The sequence below is a fragment of the Chiloscyllium punctatum genome, chromosome 42 (assembly GCF_047496795.1).
Source record: "Chiloscyllium punctatum isolate Juve2018m chromosome 42, sChiPun1.3, whole genome shotgun sequence".
In the NCBI taxonomy this organism is placed as follows: domain Eukaryota; kingdom Metazoa; phylum Chordata; class Chondrichthyes; order Orectolobiformes; family Hemiscylliidae; genus Chiloscyllium; species Chiloscyllium punctatum.
In genome coordinates, this window is record NC_092780.1 from 6,573,460 (window position 1) to 6,593,758 (window position 20,299).

The 20,299-nt window shown below is 40.1% G+C and overlaps 1 protein-coding gene across 1 annotated transcript in view; it reads left to right on the top strand.

Moving 5' to 3' along the window:
- Positions 1–20,299, top strand: part of LOC140465691 (rho GTPase-activating protein 23-like) — a 265,792-nt gene that overhangs the window by 46,644 nt on the left and 198,849 nt on the right. The gene's annotated exons all lie outside the window — the stretch shown is intronic.

The following is a 20,299-nucleotide window of genomic DNA, read 5'->3' on the forward strand; positions in this document are numbered from 1 at the left end:
TCTCATTGGAAAGAAGGAGGCTAAGACAGGATTTGATAGAGACATACAAGATGATCAGAGGATTAGATGGGGTAGACAGTGAAAGTCTTTTTCCTCTGATGATATCTGCTTGCACGAGAAGGCATAATTACAAATTGAGGGGTGATAGATATAAGACAGATGTCAGAGGCAGGTTCTTTACACAGTGTGTGGTAAGGGCGTGGAATGCCCTACTTGCTAATGTAGTCAACTCAACCATATTACGGAGATTTAAGCAATCCTTAGATAAGCACATGGATGGTTTTGGGATAGTGTAGGGGGACGAGCTGAGAATAGTTCACAGGTCGGCGCAACATTGAGGGCCGAAGGGCCTGTTCTGTGCTGTATTGTTCTATGTTCTATTTCTCTCAGCGCAGGAGAAAAATAGCCCATATTAGGGCAAAGAAAGCAAAGAAAAGTAGTGGAGTGCCCAACATCCACATCCTACACAACTAGGGTCCTGATCCTGACTGCCTTAAGTGGCTCCCTGAGCATTCCCATGCCCAAGCCCCTGAACTGATATTGGAAGCTTGACTTTCGATACTGGAACCCCCATAATGTGACTCAGCTCCTTTCCAACTTTGAGCACATGCAGTATATTTCCCTTGTATGCTGCTATTACAAAGGACAAGGGTAGCATAGAAAACAAAAAAATGCTGGAAATCACAGCGGGTCAGGTAGCATCCGTGGACAGAGCATACTAGTGTTTCTAGTCTAGTTGACTCTTCATTAAAGCTGTTGTGAATTGGAGGGGGCAGCGTGAATGCAATAGTGAGGAGGGGGTGGGGGGGGTAGTAAATGCTGTGGGAGAAAGGGTGCTGATAGTACAGATTAACTGTTCCAAATGTGAGAATGGCAGAACAGTGCACTGTCTAACTGCCAAACTGGCAAGAACAGGTGGTCCTTTTGGTGTGGTGGAAAGGCAGAGAGGACACGGTGACCAAGAATACTTTAAATAAAGCTAAAAGAAAGTGAGAAGAAATGGAAATGAGTTCATTAATCTGAAGGTGTTGAACTCAATATTAATCCAGAATGTGTGTGTAAAATGCCTAGTCTGAAGATGAGATGTTGTTCTTCCAGTTTGTTTTTTGAATCATTGGAGCATTCTAGCATGCCAAGAACAGAGAAGTGGGCGTGCTTTGTAAAAATGACAGGCCAGGGGAAGGTTGGTGTTATGCGTGCGCATGGACAGGTGGTGTTCTGCAAAATGGTCTGTGTATGTTTTCTCCAATGTAGAGTAGGCCACATTAAGTACAGTGAATGCAGTAAACCAAATTGTAGGAGGTGAAATACTGCTTCACCTGGAAAGACTATTTAGATCCTTCGATGGTGAGCAGGGACAAGGTGAAAGGGCAGGCTTTGCACCTTTTGCAATTATATGGGAAGGTGCTGTGGGAAGGGAAGGGTGTTGTTGGTAGTTGAAGAGTGGATCAGGATGTCCTGGAGGGAACGGTCCCTGTGAAATGAAGACAGGGAGTGAGAAGACTGTGTTTGGGTTGGCGTTCTGCTGGAGTTGTCTGAAATGATGGAAAATGATTCTTTGCGGAGGCTGATGGTATGAAAAGTGAGAACAAGGGGGAACTCGATCACGCTGTTGTGAATGATAGGAAGGGGCAAGGATGGATGTACAGTTGATAGCTTGAATGCGTTTGAGGGCCTTGTCAACCACAAGGGTAGCCCTGATGTAATCACAATCTGGTCTGGTGATTGGTGACAGTCATAGCATGCAGCCTGGCTTTGTGTCTGCACGAAAAGATAAATCATGACAGAGCAAGGCAGAGATGGTTATGAGCATTGAAGGAGGCACACAGTTGAGTGAGTAGTCGGAGAATGAATGATGAGGTGCATCCTTGTCCAATCACAAACAGTTCCTGCAAACAGTGTCCTTGCAGCAGCATTGTGATGAGAGGTGCTGGTGCACTGCAAAGGGCAGCATTAAAAATATGGAAGCTTACTGTAAGTGGATCAGAGATATGCCATGATGGTGCTCAGAGGGCATTAAGTGTCAGATGCCAAGGTGCAGGGATATAGAATGTAGGATGTGTGCAACCAATGCCTATAGCCCATACACTGAGCCATTGGTGCTGGGTATCTAAGATGGAGGTCAGGGGGAGCTAGAATGACCAGATACCTGTTTTAATTTTCATGCCTGGAATTCTTGGCATCTGGTCTATCTGATGCAATAGGAACCTACATAATAAGGGTGATAATGAGCACAAATCCTGTCAATAAGCATCTCACTGCTCCAAAGTGAGAATCTTATCACAATGCCCAAGAGATTGCTGGAAATTGCTATTTGTTGCTTCCAATATTGGGAAAGGCCATGCTGGGCGCATTATGCAGTTCTCCCAGATTTCTAGCTGTAGCCCATGTCACCTCAGGATGTGTAAGATTCTGCCATAGATGTTAAAAAGATATCAAAAAGACAAAATTAAAGGCTCTGTATCATATATCCATGACAGTTTCGGGAAGAGTAATAACCACACAGTCCCTGTGGGGACAAAGTTCTGCCTTCACATTGAGAATGCCGTCTATCGTGTTGTGTGGCATTATCACAGTGCTAAATTGGATAAACTTTGAACAGACCTGGAAAGTCAAGACTGGGCATCTATGAGGTTCTATGGGCCATCAACAGCATCAGGATTGTACTCTAGCATGACATGCAACCTCAGCCTGACATATCTCCCACTCGACTATTGCCGTTAAGCCAGGAGATCAACGCTGGTTCGATGGAAAGTGCAGGAAGGCATGCCAGGAGTAAAACCCTGGTGAAATTATCAAACTACTTGCATGCCAAACAGCATAAGCAACAAATGATAGGCAGAGCTAAGCAATCCCATTTCAAATGGATTAGACCTAAGCTGTGCAGTCCTGCCATATCCAGTTGTGAATTATGGTGGATAATTAACAACTTACTGGTGGAGGAGGGTCCAGAAATATCCCCATCCTCAATGATGGAAGACATCAACACACTAGTGCAAAAGATAAGGCTGAAGCATTGGTAGCAATCCTCAGCCAGAAGTGCCAAGTGGATGATTCATCTTGACCTTCTCCAGTGGCTCCCAGCATCACAGATGCCAGTCTTCAACCGACTGGATTCACTCAATGTGATATGAAGAAGTGGTTGGAGGCGCAGGATTCTGCAAAGGCTATGGACCCTGACAACATTCTGGCAATAGTTCAGAAGACCTCTGCTCCAGAACTTACTCCTCTACTCAAGCTGTTCCAGCATACCCAAAATCTGGCATCTGCCTGACAAAATGTGGAAGATTTCCCAGGTCAGTGATCGAGATCAGAGAGAAAATTTTAAACCTCTGAATAAGTCGGCTCCTCGTTTTTAATGAAAGGGAAAAAATGTGGTCGTTTTCAGTTACAATTTAAATTGAAGAACAATTTCCATTCCCAAACTTTGACGTATCTTTATAGATATTGCGTAATCTGAAGTGCATTTCCAGCATTTCATTTCTTCTGAAAATTTGAATTAAGTTTATTTAACTGTACTTTCTGTAATTTTCAATTTGAAATGATTTGCCCTCAGATTATATGGTTGATATTGAATGGATATGTAAATATTCAGAGCATCGCAATTGCGTTCTGATGTTCAAGAATAGAACAAGCTGTGCAGAGATGAGTTGAATTTTATTATACTTGCTGCAAGTTTCAAATTGAAATGTTTTGTAATGTATTTCTACAAATGTTATGAACTGTACACAAAAACAGGACAAATCCAAACCAGCCAATTATCTTCCCATTAGTCTATGTTCAATCAGTAAAGTGATGGAAACTGCTATTGTCAACAGTGCTATCAAGCTGTATGTACTCAACAATATCCTGCTTGCTGTTGCCCCGTTTGGGTTCCATCAGGACCATTCAGCTCCTTACCTCATTTTAGCCTTGATTCAAGCATGGACAAAAGATATGAATTCCAAAGGAGTGAGAGAGATGGCCTTTGACAACTAGGTTACGTTCGAGCGATTCAGTTGAAAGATTTATTTGAGTTATCAATTCAAAAGTCACAGCTTACACAACTACTCTAAGGGAAGGTAATTTGTTTGTTCAGGTTTAAACTTGAGCTTTTGATTCAGAGCAGACACTTTCTAGGCTATGTTCATATTAGAAATTTGATACCTAGCCCTGGACATGTTGCTTTATTCATGCTTCCTGCACTGAATTGTTTTCTCAAAATGAGAAATGAATGACCTATTTCCGTAAATGCTGTCAATTGTATGATTATGAGCTAATTTAAGTCTGGAGTACTAAGATGACTGTATCCTCCTGGAAGTTATATAACATTCAAAGATTAGGATTAGCTTCAGGTTTCAAGCTGAAAAAACATGCTAACCTTTCGCATTAAATTAAATTTAAGACTCTCTGAAACCAAAAGTGGCAATGCAGTGTAAGCGCTTTCAAGCTTGGATGGAATTAGATTTTGTTGTATCAAAGTGTTCTCACTTTACTGTTTATTTGTCCATAGTTGTTTGCATTTCACTTGAAATAAGCAAGTTGAGAGTCTCATCAAAACGTAAGATTTGGACTTTGCCTGTTTTACATTTTAGTACAAAAGTGAATCTTCAATCTATTTTACACTTCACCATTTTGTTAAAAGGGGCTTTCGCTGTTACATTTAACACACTGGTCAAACCATCCTAACGACTTTCAAAAATAAACTTTTGACAGGCCTGAAATTTCATAGCTTCTACTTAATCTGCAAATTGTAGTATACAGAGAAAACCTATTGGTTAAATGTGACTGGAAACACAAAAATGCTGGATGATTATCAATAGAACACTTAGGGTTCCTGTCTTGTTCAAAGTAGTTATTCACTTTAAAGGGATGGTATTACCTGAATCCAACCAGTTCAGCTTTTGGAAGCTAAAAATATACAAAGCCATTATTTCATGCTGCATGTCTCTGTTTCTACTTGTGTTAGTGCACTTGTATAATTGCACTAGCCTTTGAATTAATTACTCTGTATAGCATAAAACCCTTCAAAGGTTACCAGACCCAAAACATTAACTTTGATTTCTGTTCACAGATGCTGCCAGATCTCTTGAGTGTTTCAGCAACTTCTGTTTTTATTTGTTCACAGCATCTATAACTCTTTCGGTTTTGTTTTGTGAAAGAGATAGGGGTTGTCTTTCTTGTGCCAGTTATGGAGGCATGCAATTCACATTATAGCAGTAACTATATTGGACAATCATTTTGACTGCAAAAATATAATATAGTAAAATAGCCAAATATCTTTTTCAGAAACAGATGCCATGTGTTTAATTGTTGAGCCTCACTTGTAGTTTGAGTCATATGGGTGGATGTAGAAACAGTTGACACTTGTGTATTGTGTGTGCATAGACGTGCATGTGATTGGATGTGAGTATGTAAGTTATTTATGTGTGGGAATGTATATGCAAACAAAAGTCAGGCAATTAGGCTATGTGAAAATTTGAAGTTTTAGAAACATTTTTAAGAATATTCACTGTTATGTATACTAGTTTCAGTCTCACATCTTGTAATAAAATTGACAGAAAATATTTGTCACTGAATGCTTTGATCACTGAAAGTTCGTGACTAAGGTTGCGAATATTTGCTGATGAAATAGGGGTTTAGATTAAACTGGAGATCCCAAAGTGCTGGCCAAGCAGGACACAGGGTGAAACAGAGTGCTGAGCAGGCTGTTAGCTCCCAGTGTTCACAATAGTCACAGCTTTGTGAATTCAGGAAAAATGAATTGGTTCTGTCAGTTGAGTTAAGAGCTTATTCATTTCAATTTTTACCTCAATTTTGGTATTGTTGCCTAGCTTTTGACCTTTCAGTCATTGCAATGTTTCTACAGCTTGTCAAAAAATATGGTGCTGGAAAAGCACAGCAAGTCAGGCAGCATCTGAGAAGCAGGAGAGTCGATGTTTCAGGCATAAACCCTTCATCAGGATGAAATGCCTGACTTGCTGTGTTTTTTTTCTAGCACCACACTTTTTGACTCTGATCTCCCTCTGCGGTCCTCACTTTCTCCTAATATTTTGACATTGTCAATCTGTTCAAGCATTGGCTATCCTTCATCCTTTTGAAGCCTTGGTTCCCAATAAAACTGTGTCTCCTCCCAAGCTGTACCCTTCAGCATGCTCCTAACTTCCTTAGATGTATTGGTCATGCTTAACCTCTAACAACCATATATAGTTAAAAATCATACAACACCAGGTTATAGTCCAACAAATTTAGTTGGAAGCACTAGCTTTTGGAGCACCACTCCTTCATCAGGTGGACAACCACCTGATGAAGGAACAGTGCTCCAAAAGCTAGTGCTTCCAATTAAACCTGTTGTACTATAACCTGGTGTTGTGTGATTTTTAACTTTGTACACCCCAGTTCAACACTGGCATCTCCAAATCACAACCGTACATAGTTCACCTTTATCACTAAGAGATAATTGTGTTGTTATCCTGCCTAACGAGTCCTGCCTCAACTGTGTTACGATCCAAGCTGATGGCATTACTAGACAAGTCAGAACCAAGAATGATAGCTGGCTTGCTCAATTTGTTTTCAGTTAACGTGGCGATCAGTCGCTGAATGAGAGTTATACGAGGCTGTAGAGTTGCTTTAACGATAGAACAAAAGTTTATTAGACAAAAGTAGAAGTTCATTTTAAAAAGCTATCTAAATATAGAACACAGTTAGAAAGATCTTAACACACTAAGGGCTGTGTCTTTCGGAAAAACAATTGTGGACTATAATGAGAAAGAATTGATTTTTAAAAATAGGGATCCAACAAGATGGCTGCACAGTTCCAAAGCAAAGAATTTTATGCTTTTTATGTACTTTGTTTTTGTGACTGCCTGTACTTTTCAGGAATCCAATCAGGAAACGTGGAGTTTTTTTTAAACAAGTGAAGTTGATTGGTTCTTAGCTATCTTAGCACATGTAACTGGAAACAAGTTACTAAGACACAGACACAGAGACCAGAGTGTGTACAGTTGTTCTTGTTTGCTTAAGCTGCCAGTTCTCTGCAAAAGGAACTAAGACTAAACTTCAAGGAAAAACATTTTTTTTAAATTCTCTTGAGCTGAGGGTTGGCTAGCTAGCATTTTTTTACCTGCTCCTTAGTGCCATTGAGAAGATAGCCATAGAGATGTACAGCACGGAAACAGACCATTCGCTCAAACTTGTCCATGCCGACCAGATATCCTAACCCAATCTAGTCCCACCTGCCAGCACCCAGCCCAAATCCCTCAAAACCCTTCCTATTCATATACCTATGCAGATACCTTTTAAATGTTGCAATCATACTAGCCTCCACCACTTCCACTGGCAGCTCATTCCATACACATATCACACTCCGTGGAAATGTTGCCCCTTAGGTCTCTTCTTTTTTATATCTTTCCCCTCATCCAAAACCTATTCCCTCTAGTTCTGGACTCCCCCACCCCAGGGAGGAGACTGTCTATTTATTTTTTAAACCTCTATAAGGTCACCCCTCAGCCTCCAACACTCCAGGTAAAATGGGCCCAGCCTACTCAACCTCTCCCTATAGCTCAAATACGCCGACCCTGGCAACATCCTTATAAATCTTTTCTGAAATCTTTCAAGTTTCACAACATCCTTCCAATTCTGGTCTCCTTCCTATCAGCAGGATTAGATTCCCTATAGTATGGAAAAAGGCCCTTTGGCCCAATATGTCCACACCAACACTCCGAAGAGTAACCCACTCAGACCCATTCCTCTACCCTATGTTTACCTCTAACTAATGCCCCTAACACTGTGGGCAGTTTAGCATTGCCAAGTCACCTGACCTGCACTCTTTGGATTGTGGAAGGAAACCCACGCAGACATGGGGAGAATGTGCAAACAGACAGTTGCCAAAGCCGTTGTGAAACTTCATAAGCTGCCTTTTTTTAGCCACTGCCATAAGTGTGCTGGAGGTGAGTCTCAATACCATTTGAGAGCGAATTCTGGCATTTTGACTGATTGGCACTGAAGGAAGGGCAACATTTTCAAGCCAGGATGGTAATTGGCTTGGAAGGGAACTTGTGGATGGTGGTGATCCCATGTATCTGCTGTAGTTGTCCTTCCAGATGGAAGCCGTTGTGGGTTTGGAAGGTGCTGTTTAAAGATCTTTGGTGAATTTTTGTAGTACCGCGTGTAGATGGTACTTGCTTCTACTGAGCTTTGGTAGGGGAGAGAGTGGATATGGTGCCAGTCAAGTAGACTGCTTTGTCCTGGATGGTGTCAGGCTTCTTGAGTGTTTTTAGAAGTGTACTCCACCTGACAAGTGGGGAGTATTCCATCACAATCCTGACTTATGCCTTGTACATGGTGGACAGGCTTTGGTATTCAGGTGGCGAGTTGTTTGTCATTAGTTTCCTAGCTTATAACCTCTTGTAGCCACAGTATTTATATGATGAATCTAGTACTGGTCAATGGTAGCCCGTTGGAATTTGACAGTGGGGGATGGTAATGCTATTGAATATGAAGGGGTGATGATAGTGAAATATGAGAGGAAATTAGTGTAGAGAGAAGTTACTGGTGATTTTAACAGATTTACAAGTGTCTGAATTCATAGGCCCAGATGAGATATATCCCAGATTGTTGAAGGAAGCTATCAGGAGATATCAGGACATTAATGCTAATTTTCAAATGGGACTAGATTAATTAAGGATATCTGGTAAACATGACAGTTGGACCAAAGGGTCTGTTTCTGTGCTGTACAACTGACTCTTTCCTTCCCATAGCAGGGTGACCAGAACTGTACACAGTGCTCCAAAAGTGGCCTCACCAATGTCATGTACAACCTCAACATGATGGCCCAACTCCATTACTCATTGGTCTGAACATTGAAGGCAAATGTGTTAAGCACCTTCTTAATCACTGTCTCCCAGTGATGCAACTTTCAAACAACGACGTACCTTAACCCCTTAGTCCCTCTGTTCAACAACACTATCCAGGCCCCACCATTAACTGTATAAGTCCTGCGCTTGTTTGTTATACCCAAATGCAATACCTCACATTTATCAAAATTAAACTCCATCTGCCAGTCCTCAGCCCATTGGCCCAATTGGTCAAAATCCCTTTGAAATCTTAAATAATCACCTTCGCTATCAATGACACCACCAATTTTGCAAACTTATTAGCCCTGCTGCCTAAATTCTCACCCGAATCATATATAAATGACAAACAAAAGTGAACCTAGCCCCGATCCCTGCAGGACACCGCAGGCCACGGGCTGCAAATCCGACAAACAACTCTCCATGACCACATTGTGTTTTCTATTGTCAAGTATCAAATTAGCAAGCTCTCCCTGAATCCCATGTGATCTAACTTTACTAATTGGTCTACCATGTTGAGCCTACTTAAAGGCTTTATAAAGTCCATGTAGACAATGTCTATCACTACCCTCATCAATCTTTTTGGTTATTTCTTTTCAGCTATTACAAGGGGGCATAGCTTTAAATTAAGGGGGGGTAGATATAGGACTGATGTTAGGGGTAGGTTCTTCACTCAGCGAGTCGTAAGTTCATGGAATGCCCTGCCAGTAGCAGTAGTGGACTCTCCCTCTTTATGGGTATTTAAGCAGGCATTGGATAGGTATATGGAGGATAGTGGGTTAGTGTAGGTTAGGTGGGCTTTGATCGGCGCAACATCGAGGGCCGAAGGGCCTGTACTGCGCTGTAATGTTCTATGTTCTTCAAAAAACTCAATCATGTTTGTGAGACCTGATTTCCTACACACCAAGCCATGCTGACTACCCCTAATCATGTACCTATCCATACCTCCAAATGCAAGTAAATGCTATCTCTCAGGATCCCCTCCAGCAACTTCTTATCACTGGTGTCAGACTCAGGTACACAGATAGTCACAGGGGATCATAGGGCTGACCTGTCATTAGAGAGATGACTTGTGGTGAGTATTAGCTGAGTCCCTCCAGGTGAGGGGTGAGGTTAAGAAGGTGAAACTGTCATGGTAATCTCAGCTGGTGTGGGAATTGAACCGGCACTATTGGTATCACTTGGCACTGCAAACCAACTAACCAGCCCTCAATAATGCTCTTGTGGAGGGCTATCAAGGCAAAGATCTACACTATGAATGGTAGCACCTTGGAAAGTAGTAATTTTTAGTGGTATCTTGTAGTCCATATCCACAGGTCCCTGAAGGTAGCAGATCAGGTAAATGTGGCAGGTTGAGAAGGCATTTTGAATACTTGCCTTTATTAGCCAAGACATAGAACACAAGAGCGGGGAGGTTATGTTGGAACTGTACAGTATGCTGGTTAAACTGCAAATGATGTGCTGTGTGCAGTTCTGGTCACCACATTAAAGAAAGGATGTGATTTCACTATAGTGGGTGCAGAAGAGATCAGAGTTGAGGGTGTGGTGCGAGAAAAGTACAGCAGGTCAGGCAGCATCCGAGGAGCAGGAGAGTTGATGTTTCGGGCATAAGCCCTTCATTAGGAATGAGCCTTATTCCTGAAGAAGGGCTTATGCCTGAAACGTTGATTGCGCTGCTTCTCAGATGCTGCCTGACCTGCTGTGCTTTTCCAGCACCACTCTAATCTAAACTCTGGTTTCCAGCATCTGCAGTCCTCACTTTTGCCTGGCTAAGAGGATAATTAAGATTTCTTTTCACTGAGGTTGTTGGGACTTACTGCTTGAAAGAGAAGTTGAGACAAAATTCTCCAAAGTTTTAAGCAGTATTTACATATTCACTTGCATTGCCATAATTGCCAGGGCTGTGGCCAAGAACTGGGTATTGGAATTACTGTGGTCATATCTTTGTTGACTGGCATGGACATGATAGACCAAGTGGCCTCCTTCTGCACTATAATCAACTATTTATATATGGGGAATTTTATGGAGGCATGAGTAATGTGGGATACAGCAAGCTTTGTGACACATTCAGGCAAGTCGTTCATTGACACTTATTTCTACTGTAATGCATTTGTCATGTGATGAGGCCGGTTTCTTACTTGACAGTCGTAAGTTGCCAATTAAAGGGGATTACAGGACAGTCCCTGATTTACGAACATCTGACTTAACCAATGTTCATTCTTAACACAATTGCATACAGGGGTGTAATTTTAAAGACTGGATATAACAAACATTTCCTGTACTTGCGATTAGCTGCTCACATTGTCCTGCATTGTGTTCCTACTTGTGTACAAATCAACTTGCGAACAGGTGCCTGAACCAAACCTATTTGCAACGCAGGGACTGTCTGTAGTGCTTGATAAATGCCTCATTAATGACTTAAATTGTCTCATTAATGGCTTCCTATCTTATTCAATGTACTGAACAAGCTAGACAACAAAAAATTGAGTATCTGGCAACTTCAGCTTGCTGTTAGCCCTAAAGGACCTCCATGTTGGACACCGGACACAAATATTTCAGGGCACACTCCATGGGGGCCAGCCACACACACTCATGTCTAAAAGATATGGATTCTGCCATGTGCCAGCTTCTAGAAACCCTCATGCCATACCTTTAGTCCACTTGCAGTGCACTTCTGCATTTCATTGTTGGACTTTGCACTGCACTACCAATTTTCATTGTAATGCTGCAACAAGGAAACAGAAAATAGTCCAGTGCATGCACCCAGCTAGTGGACTGAACCAGACAAGGTTAGCAGTGTTGGGATTGATGTTGGGATGGGTGAGAGTGAGTGGGAAAGTTGTTGCAGGCAATATTAAGAGTATGAGCTTTTGTGAGAGATGGGTGCAGTACCAGAGTGAGTATAAAGTATTTGCGGGAAGACAGTGGCACATTCGCTGTTTGAAGTAGGGGGCATTCCTGCATAGACTAAAACTGCACTGACCTAGATGGCAACCTCAGGCCAGCTGGCATGGTCTGGTGTGCACTTCTTTGCTGATCCTGGTGGATGAGGGCATCCTGTATCTGCATCACACCTACAACTCACCGATCATAAAGTTGGATGTCCATTTCTCTTGTCTCTCATATCTGGAGCAAATGTCAGGAAACATGCAGGAAAGTCCTGGACTAACGGTGCTTGTCCTAGTGCAGAATGGACTTTCAAAGATGTCTTGGGCACAAAGAATGCCATGGTTAGATGGGATGGAATTGGGCGAGAAGGATGCCACAAGAGATTGGTGGGAAGGCAGTGAGGTGAGTTTGGTCATTTACAGTGAGCATCATGCCGAGCATCCCTCTGAAAAACCAAATGTCACTTGCTTCAGAAATAGTAAGATTCAGCTTTGTGAGTCTGGGAAGCCATTGCTGGGAATAATGTAGTCAGAATACAATTTGACAATAAAGATCAGAAGTCCAAGAGGCTAGTCCCACGAAATGGATGACTACTGTTGTGTGTAAATCATCACAAATTACCTTTTAATTTGGCTACTTAGTAAAAAGATTTAAGACAATTAAGTATTGAAGCACCGATTTTAAACGTTATTGTATGTGGCAACCAAAATAAGACTCCTCAAGCAAGTTAAGTCTCTCCACTCAACTTGGCTATTACCTGATTAATAGTGGAATTTAGCTACAATTCCAATCAGCACTGTCTCTGAAAATGCCAGGGTTTGATTTGTGTGCAGTGTTGTTCTTTGAAGTTCTATCGTTGGATTCTTATACAGTTTCTTTTGTCCTTCATGATGTTATTGATGATTCCTTAGATTCCTTCATCCAAAAAATTCACTACGTCTCTGAAACAACCATCTATAGCTTGCCATCTTATTCAGAAGTAGCTTCCCTGCTTCTTACATTTAGCATCTACTATTTGTTTGAAGGCACAGTTTTCCTGCAATTGACTACTTAAATTCTTCTGCAGGGCAGTCAGTTATTCTTGTAGCATAAAGCAGTCAGTTATCAAACAGATATCAAAACAGTTTTGTCCATGTAGCTTCAACTACTCCTCCCAGGCATAGCTAATTGCTTTCAATTCCTGTCTAAGTTTGCCTTTATCCCTTTGCTGGGTTTGGAAGCCTAATGTGCAAGAAACACAATGTTTTGGGAAAGAGAGCCATTGTTTTCAAGGGACATATTTTTCCATGTTCTAAACTACAACAACCTGATGATTTGTTACTCCTTTGCTTGCTGATTTCTTTGTGTTTGAATTCATTTCTTGGCTCTTCCATATTGTTAATTACTTCAACCATGTATCCCAGGATAGAAGTCCGTGTTCTTCTAGCTGGCTTCTTGCATTTGCTGACAGGCAGCTGTCCCTTCAATCATCTAGAATCTTTGTCTTGGAGTTCTATATTTTAATTCCTCTGCCCTGCCATCTGCTTCCTTTGCCTTCCTCAAAACTCATCTATTTGACCAAGTTTTTGCTCACTCTTCCTAAGTCTACCTCTTTGGATAGTAATCTGTTGATATCCATTGAAGTTCTTTGAATTGCTTTTTCTGTGATGCTGCTTTATCAATCCAAATTATTGTAGATTTGCTTTGTCAGATCAATCATTACAAGGAAATACTTCATTCACAAGCATTGAGTAGTATTCTGTATCTCTGCTAACATGTTGGAATGGAACTGGAATCTTAATATTTAGCAGGTCCCTCATTCTTTCAAGTACATTAAGTAGTGCCAATTGTATTCATTGTTTGCTGCCATTGAAATCAAAACAGCAAATGTTGGAGAAACTCAGGAGGTCTGGTAGCTTCTATGGAGAGAGAAACAAAAACTACTGGAATTTTGTCTTTATCACTAATATTTAAAGCATTCCAACATTTAAATTTTGATATAAGTTCTGGGTATAAATTGTGAAAGCTAAATTATTTGAATCTCTCGATGGGATTCTGATTTATTAACACTATAATATCTAACTAACATGGTTGGTGATTAGATTAAGAAACTGGGCTCATGGGGCCACCTAATGGCCAGAATTGCAATTACATGATGAGGGCTGATGTAGCAAAATTGGTCCAAAATGGTTCCTTTCAGTGAGGTGGAACATGAAAGATGTGTAAGGGAGGAGAAAGTACCAGTGGAGTAAGGAGACAGACTAAGACTTGACTGGGTAATAAGAGTCATACCATCACTGTAATGTCTAGTTCGGCCAAATTGTGGAAAGGAGTAGTCTGGGCGATTTCATTCATCCCTTCAGCAAGGAACAGGGAATTTTAACAGCAAACCAGAATTTAAAATTGAAAGCAAGAGGAGGTAAAGTTTGTGAACTGCCAGTGTATACCTTAACCGATGGCCTTACTTTATAGTTACGCTTCTACTTGGAGTTAAAGCAAAATAATAATTTGGAAATTATTTAAATGCAATTCATTATTTTTGACATGTTCATATTTAATATTATTGTGAGTGCACCATTTTAGTGGGACCTAAATTGAACATTACATTTTAGGGTTCACAATACTTTTTCCCTTTGATGTGTGTAACAGACTCCTCACGAGCGAATCATTCCCCTCCAACTGTGTGGATTTGAGTTGCAATACTCTGAGTTAACAAATTGTCTGTCATAATGTTACAAATTGAAATTTACATAGAATTACTAAAACATCTTGATTCTATTTGAATGTGACAAAATTACACATATAGCAGACTGTTATAGACTGAAATGACTTTTACCATAACGTAATGAACTTTAGCAGATAAGCAGTATTGCAAGCACAAGTAAATAATGTGATGTGTATAAATGCAAGTAAGGCTATTTTAAAATCAATGAATGCTTACACCAGAGAAGGAAGTTATTTGGTCCATCATGCTGCTTGTCTGGTTTTCCTTTTTGGATAATTATTCAATTCCGTCTTGCAAGCCACATTTGAAGCAGTCACCATACACAGTCAGGAAATGTGTGCTAGATCCTAACCAGTTATCCTTGGAAGAAACAACACATTTTTCTTTTTGGATTATAAACTGGGGAAATAAAAAATTAACATTGCTGTGTAGCTAAAGGGCCACAAGAGGTGTATGAACGTAGGAAAAGGAATAGACAATTCAACATTTCAAGCTCACCCTGCAATTTAATATGATCATGGTTGATCGAACACATTTAAGACAAAGGAGTGGAGGTAAGGTCATTCAGCTCATTGAGTCCATTCCACCATTTAATCATGGATGATGGGCATTTCAGCTCCCCTTACCCGCACTCTCCCCATAGCCCTTAATTCCTTGCCAGATCAAGAATTTATCAATCTCTGTCTTGAAGACATTTAACATCCCGGCCACCACTGTGTTTCATAGCAATGAATTCCACAGGCTTACCACTCTCTGGCTGATGAAATGTCTCCTCATTTCCGTTCTAAATTGACTCACTCTATTTCTAAGGCTGTGCCTACGTGTCCTAGTCTCCCTGCCTAATGGAAACAACTTTTCAGTGTCCAACCTTTCTAAGCCAGGCATTATTTTGTAAGTTTTATTAGATCTCCCCTCAACCTTCTAAACTCCAATGAATACAATCCCAGGATCCTCAGCTGTTCATCATATGTTAGGCCTACCATTCCAGGGATCATCTGAATGAATCTCCACTGGACACGCTCCAGTGCCAGTATATTCTTCCCTGAGGTTTGGGCCTAAACTTGGATACAGTATTCTAAATGGGGCCTAACTAGAGCTTTATAAGCCCATCGCTGCTTTTATATTCCAACCCTCTTGAGATAAATGACAACATTACATTTGCTTTCTTAATCACTGACTCAACCTGCAAGTCAACCTTTAGAGAATCCTGGACTAACACTTCCAGATACCTTTGTACTTTGGCTTTATGAATTTTCTCACCATTTCGAAAATAGTCCATGCCTGTATTCTTTTTTCCAAAGTGCAAGACCTCGCATCTGTTTATGTTAAATTTCATCAGCCATTTCCTGGACCACTCTTCTAAGCTTTCTGCTGCCTCCCCACTTCAATATTACCTGCCTGTCCATCTAACTTTGTATCATTGGTGAACATCGCCAGAATGCCCCCGTCCCTTCATCCAAATCATTAATATATAAAGTGAACAGCTGCGGCTGTAGGATAAAAGGTTGGTACAAGGTTGATAAAAGGTTGCCGTGGGCAGCACGGTGGCACAGTGGTTAGCACTGCTGCCTCACAGCGCCAGAGACCTGGGTTCAATTCCTGCCTCAGGCGACTGACTGTGTGGAGTTTGCACGTTCTCCCCGTGTCTGCGTGGGTTTCCTCCGGGTGCTCCGGTTTCCTCCCACAGTCCAAAGATGTGCAGGTCAGGTGAATTGGCCATGCTAAATTGCCCGTATTGTTAGGTAAGGGGTAGATGTAGATGTATGGGTATGGGTGGGTTACGCTTCGGCGGGGCGGTGTGGACTTGTTGGGCCGAAGGGCCTGTTTCCACACTGTTGGTAATCTAATCTAATCTAAACATTTGAGGGCCGAAGGGCCTGTACTGTGTTGTACTGCTGTATGTTCCAAAGTCCTGGATCTTCCTTCCTGACTGTACTATAGGTGTACTTTGCACCCAAAGAAATACAGGTGTTCAAGAAGGCAGTTCGCCATCACCTTCTTGTGGCAAATTAGGAATGGAAAAAAATGCTAGTCCAGTTAGTGATGTCCACATCCTTTGAACAAACTTTGTTTATAAAAATATAGGACAGCTTCAAGTTGGTTTCTCCTGATACAGTTTGTGCAGGTTTAGGCAGATGAAGTCACCTCCACCTCGACCTTATTCATTGCTCTTTGACTTATGCTCAGAATGTATATTTTTCTTACTGCTGAAATTACAGTTAACATCAACACTTGGAGCTATCCACTTCAATTATTTTGTCTTGTTTTCATACACTCATTGTATGCTAGCTGGCTGTTGAAACCTGGAGTATCTTTTTAGTCCTTAGTGCCATTATTTTGAAACCATATGCAGAATTCCACCTATACTTATTTTTACAAAATAATTTATATTTACTGTTACATGTATCCTATTTGCTGGACATGCCTCAAGTTCCTTGAATTTTTTTCTGTTGCATCATTTATTGCACAAATTTTATTCACTGTGCTTTGTTAAAGCCAGCCCCATCCCAACATGTACATTATTTCCTTGTTTGATACATCAATAGTCATAGAGTGCTTTTGTATCAGATACAGGAAGTACATTAGCAGTATAATCGGACTACCTTTCCCTTGTTCTGGATCAGTGGTGCTGGAAGAGCACAGCAATTCAGGCAGCATCCAACGAGCAGCAAAATCGACGTTTTGGGCAAAGGGCTTTTGCCTGAAACGTCGATTTCGCTGCTCGTTGGATGCTGCTTGAATTGCTGTGCTCTTCCAGCACCACTGATCCAGAATTTGGTTTCCAGCATCTGCAGTTATTGTTTTTACCTTTCCCTTGTTACAGACTGGCTGGTGGAATTGAAGATATATTGTGATTAAAAACTTTTTAACAATCTTAGTTTGCTTTCAAAATCTGTCTGTGCTTTTCTGAGGCTTTGCTTGCGATGCCTTTGTTGCAGTTTATTTGCATTCTTGAATGCAATAAATTGTCTAGAATGCTACCTAGTAGTGGAAATTATATATTGAGAGTTAAATTTCTTTGAGGTTTGTTTTGATCACATCATTAAATGAAATAAGTTATATTAAATTCAGAATGAATTATTTTTCCATCAAGACTTTGAAAATACTTGGCTGTTCTTATTACTTTTTTGAATATAAGTTTTCGCCATTGTTCTTTGTTCCACCCCTAGAGGGTCATTACATTTATCTGGAAAATATAAACTGTACTTGGTGGTTCTGTAGACAGTCTCAGGTCTTATCACTAATATCCAGCACAGTAATTGCATGCCTCTGAAACCAAGTTTAGAATAGCATAGAAATAAAAAAAACTATAACACTTAGACAATTTGCTAAATTCATTTTTATAAATTAGAAATGAAACAAGTTGGTTAAAATTTATCAAAGATTTCAGTGCTGATTTGTACGAATGTTTACTGCCTAAAATATTTTTTTGAAATACTAGTTCTTTAGTGGTTTAATTTGTTTATTAACAATAGCGTATAGTATTCAATAGCTGTTAAATATTTTAATTCCCATAGTCCACTATTGGTACATACCCAATAATCAACTAAATGTAGAAGTTAAAGGAGAATTTCTGGAAAATCCAGCATCATTTAGTAAAGAGGCAAAGTTTTAATGAGCGGCTTTTTTAAAAAACATCGAGCTGCAAAAGTGTTATTGGAAATTTTGTTTTACAATTCATATTTCTGATGATACTGAATGTTGAAGGAATGTAAAACCACTCTAGATTACAGTATAATCTTTAACTGATTAACCATTAGTTATGAATATCTTAAGGGATGGTATTGCCTTTGTTGGAATTCATAGTATTTGCTTCACTTGCTTTCAATTAGTATTATATGTTGTTCTTTTTATCCTTTATCTGAATGAGAAACTAGGAGAAGCATGAAAGCCTACGTGCCTATTTATATCTCTCTGTTGCTAAAATGTCAGATGTAAATTATATCTAGTAAAAATTTACAAATTTCAATTTTCCAAGTAAACCCCTGGTCAACAAGCACCCCAGTTAAGGTTTAGTCAAAACGATAGATGAATAACAAATACTAACTGTCTGAGATAACATTATCAAGAGCGGTTAGGAGTTAGTGTTATTGTTGCCGGCAGTGCCAAATTCCAGAAATAAGACATGTTATTCACTTCTGGAATTGTTTTTATAAATCATAAGTAAAGTCAGAACTGTTACACATCAAATGATTGATCTTTTATAAACAGTGGAGCAAAATTGTGTTATCAAGTACGAACTTGTTTGCTTGTAAGTGTAATTTAGCTGAAGTGAGATATGAGTTCTTCTGAGATGTAACTTTCTGATTACTATGCCATTCTTGGAATTCATTACACACATGCTAAAAACATATCAGCAATGTGGTTAACTATAGCTACCAAAGGAATTCAACGGTTAATCCTTCCCTTGCCCCCGCAAGTCCTCCCAAGCAGTTGTTTTCAAAAAAAAATTTAGATCATGAAGCTTATAATTGCAGGGAAATAGCAAAATGAAGAATGGGCAAAATAAGACGAATATGAGGCATAATCTTTGACAGACAAAAATCCATGCAAAAGAAAGGAGTGTTGGAGAATTTTACAGGCAGGAGAAAGGAAGGTGCTAGAAATATATTAAAAAAAAAGTTCTAGCTGAGGGACCAAATACACTGATTATTTAAAGGGACATTACTGTCACAAGATAGTTGTTTCTGTAGAATATATACACAATGTGTGGCATTGACAGTTTTACCTTTATCACCATCCTGTTGTTTGAATGTTTTGTTTGACACCATGTAGAATATATTCTGTCCAACCACTGAGGAAATACTCTGATCTGGTTTACATTGAACCTTAAGCATTCTACATTTTATTATTCCAAACCTGATTCAAGCTGATTTGGTGTTATTTAAAGTTGAGCTTTGGTATCTGTTGTGTATTAGGAGAAGAAAAAAAACTGAGTGTTAAAGGAAAAATATGATTTGTGAAGTTCTTTTGTTTCCTGGTTTTAGTGTAAGGTCACTTTTTGTGTAGCATTTTGATTTTCCTCAGGACACTTTTGAAGTGTTGTCACTATCATCTAGGCAAAAACGATCAAGCTACTGAGAAAATCCAACAAAAAGCAATTAGGTAAACATAGAACCATAGAAAATAGGAACAGGGGTAGGCCATTCTTCCCATTGAGCCTGCTCTGCTATTCAAAATGATCATGGCTGGTTCATGCAACTCACTGCCCTGTTTCCACTTTGATCCCTTTAGTCCTAACATCTATATCTAAATATTTCTTGAAAACATTTAATATTTGATTTCACTGCTTTCTGAGCCAGAAAATTCTACAGGCTTACCACTCTCTGGGTGAAGAAATTTACCCTCTGTGCTGCTGTGGCTCTTGTATATCCAGCAGTGAGAACGTATCATTGTTCTTACCTGTTGATTGATATTTTCAGTGAAGTCAGCTAGTAGTTTGAATTTAAAATACTCCAATGTGAAGACCATATCTTTTAGTTTTTCTGAACTTTTGAATGTGGACTGAGAAGGGGGGGGATATTTTTTATAAAAACAAAGGATTGTTAGGGGATGGCTGTACTGTTTTGTAAAGCACGTAACCTGATATTCATTGTAAGTGATGTTTACACAGCTGCTGCTTCTTCAAGTAGTAGTGGAATGTTTGCAGACAAGCTGGAACCAATGGCCGTCTATAAATGGAAATTCAGTAGGCAATGCTAGTTTCTCTGTGGACAGGTGATCAATGACGAAGGATGTCTGCCTGCCAATATTTGTGTGATTGGTTCCTAGGTAGCTGAACAGCTTGGGGTTGTGAACAAAATATTGAGAAACATCAGGCCTTGCAAGTTCAGGAGTTGTCTCTGTTCTGTGCAGTTAAACCACTTTCAGCCTG